General features: G+C 39.6%; 1 long non-coding RNA gene across 2 annotated transcripts in view; it reads left to right on the top strand.

Moving 5' to 3' along the window:
- The window catches only part of LOC125617471, a 94939-nt gene extending 87870 nt beyond the window's left edge, over positions 1-7069 (top strand). For both annotated transcript variants that reach the window (XR_007348498.1, XR_007348497.1), the window contains 4 exons: positions 2887-3069; positions 3183-3333; positions 4105-4164; positions 4559-7069. This is a non-coding gene — a long non-coding RNA (uncharacterized LOC125617471). The remainder of the gene's footprint in view (positions 1-2886; positions 3070-3182; positions 3334-4104; positions 4165-4558) is intronic.
- The last annotated feature ends 7252 nt before the right edge of the window (positions 7070-14321 follow it).

Below are 14321 nucleotides of genomic sequence, written 5' to 3'. Positions count from 1 at the left end.
TAGCAAGTAAATTTAGTCAGTCATGCTAATTTTAGAGATTGCAAGGCCTGGCAATTCTATGACTTCCTCAGAAGGGCAGTTCAAGCAACCTTTGTAGCCATTCTTTTTTTCTTAATCCAATCTAAGTCTCCTTTTTTTTCCTACTCTGTGTTGCATGTTCTCTAAAAAGTCTCCAGTATTTGAAAAACAAGATCTAATCATTCCTCAGACTTATTTTCTAAGCCGAATGGCAAAATTATCTTAATCATGTTTTCAAATCTGTAAAAAATTTTTTTAAGACATCTGACAAATTAGCAGCTTATTGCTCATTCCTAGAATTTTTTTGTTTTATGGCATTTCTCAAATTGTAAAGATTCCTCTCAGATAAACTCCTGCATAGCTCAGGGAAGATGTGCACACTTGAATAAAAAGCCCCGGCTGACCCACTTACTCAGAGAACTCTTATTTGGCAACTTTGCCTTAAGAAGAAAGCCATCTGATAATAGCAAGCCATAATCAAGCAATGGAGACTTGCAGAAAAGCTATAAAGAAGCAGGCAGAAGAATCAAATTTGGGCTAGTTATAAGAGAAAGAAACCACTCTATATACCTTTTTAGCCTGTAAAGGTATAAAATATCAAAGAAATCAACCATTGATTTTAATAATGATAACCATAAAGTCATCTAGAAAACACACTGTTGACAAAGGGTATGATCAGTACCCTCTTAAGAGTTAGAGAAGTTTCTTACTCTAGAATGCCTTTCACCTAAATTTATTCAAGTAAATTTAATATTGGCATGAAAAGAGGTCAGCTAGCTAGAAATTTTCCTAAGGTGTTTTGTCAAAAAGATGTAAGCTAGAGATTGTTTTTGTTAACAACTCATTTAAAAGACCAGGAAAGCAGGAACAAAATGAAGGGAAAGGCTCCCGAGGGAATTAGTGATAGCTGAGGACAAAGGAGAGGGTAAAAGACTTAGGGAGTAGAAGGACTTCCCTGTGGGCTTTTTATTTTCCACACAATTTATTTTGAATACTCAATTTGAAAATATGTGAAAAACTCTGGGTTAGACATGGCACTATGAATACTCAGAATGTGTGGGCCAGTGTGGATCAGCGGAAAGTTAGAATTGGGATTCCCACCCCAATGTACAACACCACCTCCTTGACTGACAGCTGCAACAGCTTCCTGGCTTGTAGCCCAGGCTGCCCTTTCTAGTGCCATGTGTATCAGGCTGTGAAGGACCAAGAGGGATGATATCAGGAAGGCCACTAGGTTGAAATGATGCCTATATTCAGCAATTTACTCAGCTGGGATAATGAATCCATCCTTTTCCAGAATTCCTTGTGTTTGTTTGGATCTTAATACTGAGCTTAAGTTATACCTTCCTTGAGGCCATACATTTGAACTAATCTAAGACCTGCAAAATTCCATCAATGTTCTTAATGAATTATTCATTCAATATTCACTAAACAAATACTTATTGAGTGCTAACTATGTTCCAGGCAAAGTTGCAGGCCTAAGAAAACAAACTCAACTTCCTATTCATATGAAGATCACATTTATTATTTGTACAGATTATATGTTTTGTTTATAAGCAAAACTAGTGAAATGTGAAGCATGAATTAAAAAACTCCAATAAGGAAAGAGGGCCTACCCATAATAGGAGCCTCAACAGTGAACACTTCTCAGGTTTGGCTACAGTGTGCATCAGAATTAGAAAGGAAACTATTAGAAATACAGATTTCTGGGGCTCTGCCAAGACCATCCGATCAGTACTCCAGGTGTGGGTTCTCAGAGTCTGTATTTTCCCAAAACTCTCTATGTGGCTCTGAATGCTCCATCAGGAACTGGTTCCAAAATCTGTGTTTGGAAATCACTGAGCTAGATGCTCTCTTGATGACTGTATCTGTAAAGGTTCCAACAAGACAGGGAAGGCATATTTAGTTGAATAATTTGAGGAGAAATTACAAAGGGATGATTTACAAATGTGTGGTCAGACTGTTGGGAAACCCTAAAGAATAGTGCAGAACCCTGAGGCAGATAACATGTGGCAACTGTGCCCACTCCCATGCCTGAAGGAGTCAAAGGAAAGGATTTCTCAGAATTAGCAGACAGGCCCTCTAGACAGGACCTGTGCTATCCGGTTGAAAGATGCCACCAGCCAGGTTGGGCCAAATCCAGCTAGAATCCAGAGGGCTAGGCAGCCTATTGGAAACCATGTAGGCCAGTCTACTGGACTTAGAGAAAGATGGACAAAGATGAAGAGTGAATGTGGAGGAGAAAATGATGACTCTCAGCTGAAGGCCCTTTTCAGCTATAGGAATATATGAAAATATAATGGTACCCCAAATAGGTCTCTATGTATTCCTAATATTTCATGTAAAGTTATTTTCAGGAGCTAATGCTTAGCCCTTATTATTATCTCTGCTTGGTACCTCCAGGGATAACAAAATGCCAGTTTATTTTTCCTTGATTTTTGATAACCACGAATACTTCTTGAGTACTCATTGTATTCCATACACTACGATGGTTTTATTTTAGTTTACAGAACAACACTTCAAAGTAGGTATTATTTAACAGAGAAGGAAATTAACTTATGGAGAGATTATGAAGTTTATCTCAAGCCACACAGTAATATAATGCAATATAATATATTATAAGCAATAAAATCATATGTGGAGCCGAATTTGTCTTATACAAATACCCATCTTATTAACATTAATGCAGTTTTGTTAAGACTCCCCAGGAAAATGTAAATCCCAATCACTTTAAGTAACTTAGAAGCCATCTTCTAGCCAATTTTGTCAAGTATGAAAAACCACAATTCCTTGTGTGTTTTTTTTTGCATACAGTTTAATCAATGCTTGCATTTATTAAATATTTCATGTGATCCTTTTCATACTCAGGAAGCAAGTTGGGCCGTGTGGATTGACTGTGATTTTATGAATTCCTGCTTCAAGGCATGCTGGTGGGACAGAACAGAGCTAAGAAAACCAACTGTTCCAATTTGTCCTGGCACGAGGGATTCCCCAGGATGTGGGAATTTCAATGATAAACCCAGGAAAGTTTCAGTCAAACGGGGGTGATTGGTAAACACCAGATTTATTTCCTTTAATTTTATAATGAGCGCCTCAGAAATTTTAGAATCATATTACTAAAACTTTAAAAAAATATAATTTTATTCACATTTTCTGATCTTCAGGTGCTGGTTAGGTGGATCTTCATGTTACCTGAAACCCAGTTTCTGGTCCTTCCTTAAGACAAGCTGAGGCACAAAAGTTGCATGATAGGACAAGGACAGGGAATCAGAAGACAAATTCAATTCAGGCAAATCATCCTGGCATGTGAACATGGTGAGTGATGGAGGAAGTGGGCATTGTCAACAAAGCCCAGATCCCCGTCTCCCAGCTACAGTCTTTGGCTGGGAAGGCTTGGGGCTTATTATACTATGTTGCAATTGCTTGTTATTGCTTGTCTCCCTTGCTAGACAGAAAGATAACTCAGGGCAAGGATTGCGTGGTCTCAAGATTTAGAACTGGGCCTATTCCCTGCTATGAGCTCAATGACTCTGTGGGAGCCTCTTGGGATACAAGTGAGGTAGATTTATTCAAGACTTGTTTCTAAACTTTCTGGATTCAGCATAAAATGACTTTCAGAATCATCCTTGAAACACATCAGGCGCTTGAGAAAGGAGGGTGGTGGTGGTGGGACTTCACACTATAGCAAAGTTTCTTGCTAAGTAAGTTTCTAATCTCCTTTCCCAAAGCTTGATCTACCCCATCAATCCCCTCAACACTGTAGGCATCAGGATACAAAAGTGAAGACAGCTCAGGGCCTCTGGTTTTGTTGGCTTTCTAGCCTCACATGGCCTTAACTCTTCTTTACTGTTTAGGAGGATGCCATACAATTTTTTTTTAAGGGGACAAAGACTCCATTCAAATAAGTGATGAGGCTTCTACAGGAAAACTTCCAAGAATCTTTGCCAACCTGCGGTATTTGAAAAGGTAGAGAAAAGGATAGTGGAGAAGTAACCAACTTTATAAAGCACCGATTTTGTGTCAGGCACAATGCTACATTTTTATGTGTCCAAATACTGTAAGATTAATTTTCATTTCCATTTACAGGTGAGGCTGAGAAGTGGTCGTATAACATGTCCAAGGTCATATAGCTAAAGAACTGCAGAGGTAGGATGTGGAAGAAGTTTTATTAAATCTCAAATACTGGTTAGCTAAACTGTCATCCTAAAGCATCACAGTATAGACTGGTGTCTCTCAAAAATCTTTGACCTGGCTCCTAAGCTACCATGTTTCTCTGGGTTTTGATGCTACCCACATACTAAACATGACCAGGAAGTTTTAGGGTAGTTTCTTGAGAAAGTCAGAGAGATGTGGAACTAGTGGCCGGAAGGAGAGGAACATCCCTGAAGACATGAAGAACAACTTGAACCACGGTTTGGGGGTTTCCTAATATTATGTGGGGGAAGATACTTTATTTATAAGTGCTAATAAGATCTGTGGTTAGATTTCACCGGCATAAATTATTCACAGAGAACTGCCAAAGATTCTTCTCTCCCTGCAGGGTGAACAGCTGGCCTTCTGCCCTGCAGGCCTTGATGTTTTGGGTTTTTTGACGATCAGCGCCCTCTGGAGGTTAAAGCCAGAAAAGCAAAAGTATGAGAAAAAGGGACAAAGTGTTTTCTGCCCTTGCTTCTTCCTATTGAAGTCCCTGCCTCAAAGTACATTGAAGACAGAAGCAGAGGAGAAAAAAAAATTTTTTTTCTAGTGTGACCTTAAGTATGAACTGTCATGGAAACACTGGCTAGTGATTAAGAACCAATTGGTTCCTTAAACCCAACTCTGAGATGCTGGTTTGTTTCACAGGGTGGATCTTCTGGTGTGCTTTTGGTCCTGTTTGGCTCAAGCAAAAGGAGCCTCAGAAACAACCCTTCACTAGGGGGAAGAACTTTGTCCCTTGACCCAGTAGTACAAAGAGCTGTTTTAGGCAAGACTGTGCAAAGTGATGGCACAACCCTGACAGAGATAGCTTAGTGATCTGGTGCCTGTGGTTAATGCTGAGGGGCAGAAGTGGAATTCCCAATTTCAAAATCTCCTTATTTTTCTTCCCAGCAAGAATGATTTAGGAAGCTCAAATGTAGCAAGTTTAGGAGACTTTGCTACTAGTGGGCCCTGACTTGAACATCTCCTTGGTTGGCTGGGCTTTGATTTTGTTCAGTATCTCAATCACTGTTTTGTGCCCACAATTCTGATACCTAGATCTTTGCCTTTTTCCTGTGGCTGAGGTCTCTTTGAATTGATAACTGAAGCATACAGACCACCCACATCTCTCAACCCATACCATTTTGAGCTTGTTGTTTCCGCTCACAACTGCCAGCACCTGTGTCTGTTTGCTTGCTGGCTTCCCCTGGAAGCAGGAACACACTCTGGTCATGTGCATAGCAAGCCAGGAGTGCCAGGAAGTTAGTATACACCCCTTAGCAGCTGTGGCCGATGACTAATAGTAATTCTGACATATCATCCACAAGACGTCAGTATAGTATCAGACCCAGTCCATCTATCTGTCAGATCATAGTCAGAGGCAGTGCTTAGCAGGTTGTCCCCTACAGTTACCAAAAGCTTCATAAGAGCAAAGAATAAGGCCTCAGTGAGCACTCCAAACTCCAATTCCCATTACAGGGAATGATTCTCTAAATCTCTTTGCTGTGATGCTGGGCAAGATGAAATAGCATTCAGTCTGAACAGATCCAAATTTGTTGGGTACCAAAAACTGTTTAGTCTCTTCCTTTCAATCGTGGCACCCCAGAATATGTTTTGTATTAATTATCTCTTGATGTATAACAATGACCCCAAATTTAGTGGCTTAAAATACTGGCCATTATTATCTCTCACAATGACTCTGAGTAAGGAATTCAAGATTGGCTTTTCTGGGTGGTACCTCAGGGTCTCTTATCAGATCTTAGTTGGATGTTACCCAAGGCTCCAGTTATTGAAAGGCATGGTTGAAGCTTAGGAGCCACTCCCAAAGATATTTGTTCACATGCCTGGCTATAGGAGAGTGTCCCTATTAAGTCTCTCTGCAAAGCTGCCTGAGCGCTCTCATGGCAAGCAAGGTGGCTTCCTTCCCAAGAATGAGCAGTCCAAGAGGTCAAGATGAAACTGCAATGCCTCTTCTGACCTAGCCTCAGAAAGCATGCTCTACCATTTGTTCTATATTCTGTTTGTCATGCATACCAGTCCTGATCCAGTGTGGACCGAACTACCAAAAACATTTAAATTTTTTTTCTTATCCAGAAATTTCCTATAATGCTGTTTGCCACAATGGGTAATGCTGTAACCCTTTTTTCAGACATTCTTTAACCCACAGTAAGGCTTTGCCTTGATATAGAGGCAAAATTCTAGTAGCTTTCAGCCAATGACTGGTAGTAAATCTAATATATCAGAACACAAATACACCAGACCAGTATATCTGTAAGATCATATGCGGAGGCAATACTTAGTAGGTTTGTTCCTTAGAATGATTACAAGCAAACTTTATGATAAAGAGATGGAAATGTCTTAGAAATATGCATATTGATTTGCATTTCAGCAACAACTAAGGGCTTTGCTTCTGGTAAGGGCTCTCAGTTGCCTCCCAGTTGGTTGGTTCTTTTCTAAAACTCTAAAAATCCATTACATTAATTCTCAGAGATGTGAAGTCATAACCTTGAGCCCAAGAATCAGGCCAGAACATGGTTTGAGAATTGCTACCTGCAGGTGTTTTCTGGGCCAGGAAGCGGCTGCACAGTGAGGCCTTTTGTGGTGAGGGGATTCTACTGGCCCAATTGCTCACTTCCTGGAAGAAGAAGGTTCTACTACCTGAAGGACAGGACTTTCCAAAATAAACAGGCTTTTCCTCCTGCCTCCAATCCCTGATCTCTGAACTGAGCCCCAAGTGCTAGAGAACAGATGTGACCCATGGATGCCTTATAAAGTACTATCCAATAACACTGCTCCTAAGGAACTTTTATATTCATTAAGTTCCTGCTTCCAAAGGTCATGTTCCCAGAAATGAAAACAAACAAACAAACAACAACAACAACAACAACAAAAAAAAAAAAACAAAGAAAAAATTGAGTGGGTGGCATTGGAAGAAACCAGAGCAAATGAAATGACAGCCATTGGTAAGCCTTACTGAGCAGATGTGGACATAACTTGGAATCACTTATGTTATGGGAAGATGCCCTTTCAGCCATTAAAAAAATGAATGGATAAATAAATAAATAACAATGCTATGGTATGTTTGCTTCATTGTGTAAGATGTTAAAATACGCTTGCTACCTTTTAGCTGTCTCAAAATAACCTCCTGAGGTAAATGTTATTTGCTTCTGCCCTGCACCCAAATAAAATGGAAAACCTTGTATTTTCCCCTATCTTACTTTATTAATATTTTTTTCACAGAGCTTATCACCATCTGGCATTATATCTCATGTCTATATACTTTTTTATTTCCTTATTGTCTATGTGCACATCTGAAAAGCAAGCCCTATGAACACAGACATTTTGCTATTATGCTCTTTGCCACACTCCCAGAGCCTAGTAAATATTCCATAAATAATTGTGGAAAGAAAACTTTTGCATCAAGTGGGCTGTGACAGGTTAAATGACTTCCACAAGCCATGTGAGTCCACATTTGATTGCATTTTCCATTTCGCTGTGCTACCTCTCTGCTTCTGAGTCAAGAGCCAAAAGTCTAGATTTTAGAAAAATGGAGCCACCAAGTTGTAAAGCAAGATAGCAGCAGCTCTCAGATGAGACCCCAGGTCTTCTGATGTTTGGTTCATCAGCCTTGTTTCCCTATTATGGGATATGAGGTTCATGCTGAGGTTAGAGACTGCGCTTTCATCTTCCTGCTTTGTCCACCTGGCTGGTTGGGCTGTTCATTCATGGGTCTGTAAATGCAATTCATGTAACTCAGCATGGTGTGACCCGCCTTGCCCCAAGTCCCTTCCACATGACCTCAAAGGCAATAGCTTGGAAACAGTTACATGTAACTACTGTGACTACTCAGATGGTTTTATCTAAATTGCTACTTGGACAGAGCTTATGTCTAAAGCTCTGAGCAAAGCATCTGAAGCAGCACAGGGAGAAAGTACCATGGAAGAGCAGGAGAGGACTTGTTTGTCTCATTTATGTGTTTTCAGCATCATTTGACAATTCCTTATCCATATCCAGTTTTACTAGTAAAGCTGAACCACCTGGTTTTCTCCTTCATCTCTCTGCTCTTTTTCTCTCTTGAGAGCTGAACGTAGCTGTCAGGTTTCAGCACACCTCGTGAACACCCGAGAGCTTTGGTTGCTAAGTTGGGGAAGCTATAGCAATGACTCCCTTATGGCCATTTGCTTATAGAGCCCAGAAAAACCAAAAGACATCAGCTAGAAGTTGATGCTCACAAGCAAACAGACTGGTCCAGATTGTATCCCTGAAGTAGCTTGTCGTGGGGAGGGGGCGGGGAGGGGGGGTCTGGAGTTACTGAGCAGAAACGTGTTTATACCCAAATGACTCAAATCAGTGAGAACACTGTTGGAGCCCTTATGCCCTGATGTGTCTATAGTGGATCACCACACTGGATCCTCCTTGCTTATATTTCCTCTGTGACACGTTTCCAAATCTTCCTCTGCTTGGCCCCGTTGGGTAGACTAAAACAGCACTGTCTGATAAACTACCTCTCAACCGCAGCAATTAGGCAGAAAATAAATGAAGGATTTTTTTCTGTCTCCTGAATCCATTTGATCAAGTGTAAGTTGTTCTAATAATTTGTCATATTATATCTAATAATTTGTAACTTTTCCTTTGGGGAGATAGCACATTTCCCCCCTCCCCCTGGAATTTATGGAAAGAGGACAGGCCTTGGAATTCAAGTTCAACTCCCAGATCTGTCTGGGTGTGATAGCCCGTGACTATAATCTCAATGGCTGAGATTATAGGAGCACAAGTTCAAAGCCAGCCTTAACAATTTAATGAGGCCCTAAGCAACTTAGCAAGACCCTGTCTAAGAATGAAAACTAAAAAAAGCATCGGGGATGTGGCTTAGTGGTTAAGCACCCCAAAGTTTAATCCCCAGTTCAAAAAAAACACATTCCAGATCTGTCATTAACTGACTTTGAAGCCCTGAGTGAGTTCACTAACTTTCTAAAATCTCCTTTATAGGGTTTGTCAGTAAATCTGGTATAGTAACAGCTACCTTGCAGGGCTATGGTTAAGTTTGTATAATGTGCATATAGCAGTAGACAGTGCCTGCCCTATAGCAGGGTCATCATTCATGGCAGTAAATGTCCTTGTCACTAATACTTGTTAAGTGTCTATCATGTGGATCAAAACCAGGGCAGCCTCAATGAAAGGTTGTGGAGAGGAACCTGGTGGAAATCTTTGTCCCTGCTGATTTTTATTTATTTGTTTGTTTATTTTTACTTTGGCAAGTTAACCTGTAGGCCTTAGCTTTTGTATCTTAAAAATCAGGGAAAATACCATTCTCCTCACTTAAAGACCAGCAAATTAGTATTTTGGAGACATGCTGTACTGAGCTTTCCTTGAAATGTAACTTGACTTCTTATAACCCTGGGTTGTTGCTCACACATTTTACAAATAAACAAAACGAACCCCAGAAAAGTTAAGAAATTTGGTTGAAATCATAAGACTAGTGAGTGGCAGGGTTGGAACAGTGCCTGGATTTTCAAGCATTTGTTCACAGACCATTTACTAAATGAGACATGGTATTAAAACTTAGTAAATACTGGTTTTATTATTGTTATTTTTGTGCCATGATGATCATGTTTTAAATACAGGACTGATGATTGGGGTTACAAGGAAAACCATAATAATCTCTGACATTGAGGAACTGAAAATATATTAGGGATTCTGTGTTCTTTTGCACATCAAAATTGCCTTCCAAAAATAGAAGTAATGTTCTGATTAAAATAGAAAGGGAAAAAAATGATGAGTATTTCATTTGGAGAAGAATAAAGGAAGACAGAGGAGGACCCCAAAGTGTTGGGTTATAGTAAATGAAATAATGACTGGAAAAGGAGATTGGAAAATAAAAATTGTACTTGAATTGGAAGGCATTGTTATTATTGCTTGGTTGATGTTGTCATTTTAGAGATCACTGCTCTATCTATGATACCATTATCCTTTTAAAGAGAAGACTGAAAGGACACACACTTCAAGGCAGATGCTGAAGGTGGTTGTTTTAGTCAGCCTTTTCCATGCTGTGACTAAAAGACCTGACCAGAACAACTGTAGAGGAGGAACTGTTTATTTGAGGGCTCATGGTTTCAGAGGTCTCAATCCACAGACAGCAGGCTCCATTCCTCAGGGTTCAAGGTGAGGCAGGACATCATGGCAGAAGAGTATGGCTGAGGTAAACAGTTTACATTATGATCAGAAAGCAGAGAGAGAGAGAGAGGTCTCCACTTGCCAAATACAAATATATACACCAAAGCCACACCCTAATTCCCACCTCCTTCAGCCATACCCTACCACTTCAGTTACCCCTCAGTTAATCCCTATCAGAGGATTAATTCACTGATTGGGTTAAGACTCTCACAACTCAATCATTTCTCCTCTGAACCTTCTTGCATTGTTCCACATGTGAGCTTTTGGGGGACACCTTATATCCAAGCCATAAGAGTGGTGAATAGGGGTTCTAACAAGGGCCACAGGAATTCAGAGAAGGGGGCTCCTGAAAAGAAGATTCCTGAATTTAAACAAAGGACCCTGAAGGTGATTCCTCTTTGCAGTGTCCCAGGTGCAGAACTGATGATTCCATAGAAATGCCAGGGGTTCTTAGGTCATCTGGTCTACCTCAGAAGGATGGGATGGTGCTGGATACCAAGAGCACACGTCACTGTTATCTCTACAGATAAGCCAATTGGAGTCCACAGCTAAGCAGTTCAGAGTTAGGCAGGAATGGTAGATGGAGATTAGATATTTCCAAGTTTGGTCAATGGAAGTGGGAAGAAGAGCCAGACAGACCGAGTTTGGTTTTTATTTTATCTCTTTATCAATGAGACTTTAGACTAATTACATTGAACCTTTCTGAGCCTCATTTTTCTCATCTGTAAGGAGAGGGTGAGAACAAAGCACAGATGATTTCTTTGAGTTTGGTATGGTGATAAAGTGAAAGAGAAGCAAGAATGCAGCCTAGTACAGAAGAGGGTGTCTTCCCACCAATTTTTGTCAGTTGTGCTAATGAGTTTAACCCATTCTTTTCCAGGCTAAACCCAATAGGGAGTTTATGTTTGCAGGCAAAAAGGAAGGGAAGATTTTATTGTCTTCTTGGTGGGGTTCTTTTTTTTGTCTTTTTTGGAACTGGGGGTCGAACCCAGGGCTTTGCGAATGCAAGGCAGACGCTTTTGCCACTGAGCTACATCCCAGCCCTTATTGTCTTCTTTTCTGGAATGAAAATATCACCTGTTTCCAAGGCATCTATGGTGGACTTCATCTTTGCATTTTCAGTAACTGTCACAGTGCCTAGAAGGCCTTCCAAAAATATTTATTAAACTGAAAACATGAACCAAGTTGTTAATGAAGCTTCAACTTTTCCCTCACCTGTCCCATCCCATTTGCACATTAGGAAAAACATCTAACCAATGTGATTTGAGTGAGTTCTGCTTCCCATCAGCTCAAGTAGCTTCTGTTGAGTCAACTCTCATGAAAATAAGACCATAAACTGGGGACAAAATATTCTTAAAACTAATTACCTAAAAGTACTAGAGACTAAAGAAAAACACCCAGCTACTAGAAGAGGATTGATTTGTGGACAAAGTGAATGGTACAGGGTATAGTGTTTTTTTTGTTTTTGTTTTTAAATTGTTCGTAGATTTCAGCATGAGGGCAGCTTCTAATCTGTACCCCAGGATGAATTAAAGAAATGAAAAATGTCATCTTACTAGCCTGAGAATCAAAATACAGAATTCAGAGTAACCAAAGCTCCTATAAAGCGAGGAGAAAATCCTGAACAGGAGTGAGAGAATGAAGACCCTAAATCCTGTTTATAAATTACTTGAATCTCTCTCTGATCTTTAAACCATTCATAAATAACAGGGAACTGCTTCAAAAAAACCAAGCAGCACACATTCTTTTGAGGAACATAACAGAATCCAAAGTTTCTATAACATATTTTCCCACAATGTTGGGAATATAATCCAAAATTAATTAATATATGAAGAAACAAGAAGACATCATCTGTACATAAAGAAAAGCAAAAATTATAACATTATTATATGGGATTCATAATGTATATGGATATAATACATATCAGAACTATAACATAAGTGTTATGGTTTGTTAGATTTAAAATGAGATAATATAATATTAATTCAAAATTGGCTGTGAAAAGTTAAGAATGTGTATTATAATCCCCAGAGCAAACACTAAAAATAATGTGCAAATAGGTATGGCTAACAAGTTAAAAAAGGAATTAAAATGGAATCTTATCTTTCAAATATGATTAGTGTCTTTCGGATATGATTCTACAGAAGATTTTTAGGTCCACCCAAAAGCAGTTTATAACCGCAGAATGAAAAGATAGCAAAATCCAGATGTGAGCATCCTAAAAGTTTCCCTAGAGACAAGACCCCTCCAGCCTTAATGAAAACAACAAGGAAAGAAATAGAATTCAGGAGGGACATCCCGGATTTAGGGACACAAGACTAAGGGCACATAAACAAAAAGTTCAGAGTTACTGGAGCAGGAGGGTTGGCAACGCATAAGAAACTCCTAGTTTTATTCTGCTTCCTGCAGCTGTTTTCCCTAGGTCTTAGGGAAGGCTAATAAGGCCGAGGGAGGTGAGAGCCAGCCACAACCAACTGCTACCAGCACTTTGAACTAATTTGGGTAAACAAGTGGCTAAGAATTTTGCTAACTTCACTTCCAAGATACTGCAGGAAGGAAAACAGCAAAACATTATTGTTGTCCCTCTTTCAACCTAGTGTTTTTGCACCTGTATTGATGTGTCACAAAGCAGGGGAAGTTGCATAACCTAGTTGCAACCAATCCCTGAGTTTAGTCACATACTCCTTTGGGATACAGTTTCCAAATAAGTTGTGTATTTCAAAATCAATAGTTGTGAGGGCATGAAGGTGCCTGAGAAGTTCATACTATGCTAGCCACAAATTCCACATTATTAATATTGTTTAGACAAGGAATTGCAAAGATTGAAGATGGTTCAGTGATACAAATTACACTAAACTCTAAACCATATGTAAGCACATGGGAAACTCCTTCACATGGTTTTCTGGAATCTACATGTCTGACTCAATCTTAAAGGTAATCAAGTCTTGCCCAGTTCTGATTCAGCACTGTACAGAGAACATATTCCTTACCCAAGGGATTATGATTTGAGAGTTTCTGGGGGAGAAGGCTGAAAGATAAGTAATAGAAGGACAGTGTAGATTCAAGATTATTTTAAATTTTTACTGGTTTATTTAATAGGATGTTTCAGAGGGCAGAGATGCCATTCTTGAGGAACCACCACATGCTCAATTATTCAGAAGCTCTCTAGACCCTGTCTTTGGGTTTTTGTGGGGACTCCATTACATATGCATGATTGGTTATATCTTTGGGCACTGATGATCGATTTATCCTTCAGTCAAGAGGACGACATAAAGTAAAATACTGGCTATTGTATCTTTGTATCTCTAAAATGAGGAGAATAAGATAAAAAATTTAAGGGTGCTCCAAAAACCCCAGTAATCAAGAGAAACATTGCCATGTAATATTTTTTAAAGTAAAAATTCATGTAAAAATGCGCAATAAACAAAATATCAGAATTTTATATAAAGGCTGTTTTTCTTTGTTTATAGCATGGCCCTGTGTTGTTGTATGACAAGGAAGTCCTTTTTCTATCAGCTCTTGGTGGCTGGATCTGTGGCCACTATTGCATTTCCTTGGGCGTATGCGTGAGGGTTGATAAAGATTGTCAGCCGACAAATTGGGAATTATAGGGCTTTGTACCTAGACATTTTTTTTTTTTGTTTTAGCTTTTTGTTTTGTTTTGTTTTTGTACTGGGGAATTGAACTCAGGGGCACTTAACCACTGAGCCACATCCCTAGCCCTTTTTTGTGTTTTATTTAGAGACAGGGTCTTGCTGAGTTCCTCAGGGCCTTGCTAAATTGCTGAGGCTGGCTTTGAACTCTCTATTCTTCTGTCTCAGCTTCCTGAGCTGTTGGGATTACAGGTGTGCACCACCACAAGTGGCTGACTTTTTGTTTTAATTGTACAACTTTCAGTAATGTTTCCACTTGGCTCAAAATATGGGAGGACTTCTTTGTAAGTGCTTGTGGGG

Source organism: Marmota marmota, unplaced genomic scaffold (assembly GCF_001458135.2).
Source record: "Marmota marmota marmota unplaced genomic scaffold, marMar, whole genome shotgun sequence".
Lineage (NCBI taxonomy): Eukaryota > Metazoa > Chordata > Mammalia > Rodentia > Sciuridae > Marmota > Marmota marmota.
The sequence above is the reverse complement of the archived record's forward strand: the minus strand, read 5'-3'. Positions and strand labels throughout refer to the sequence as shown.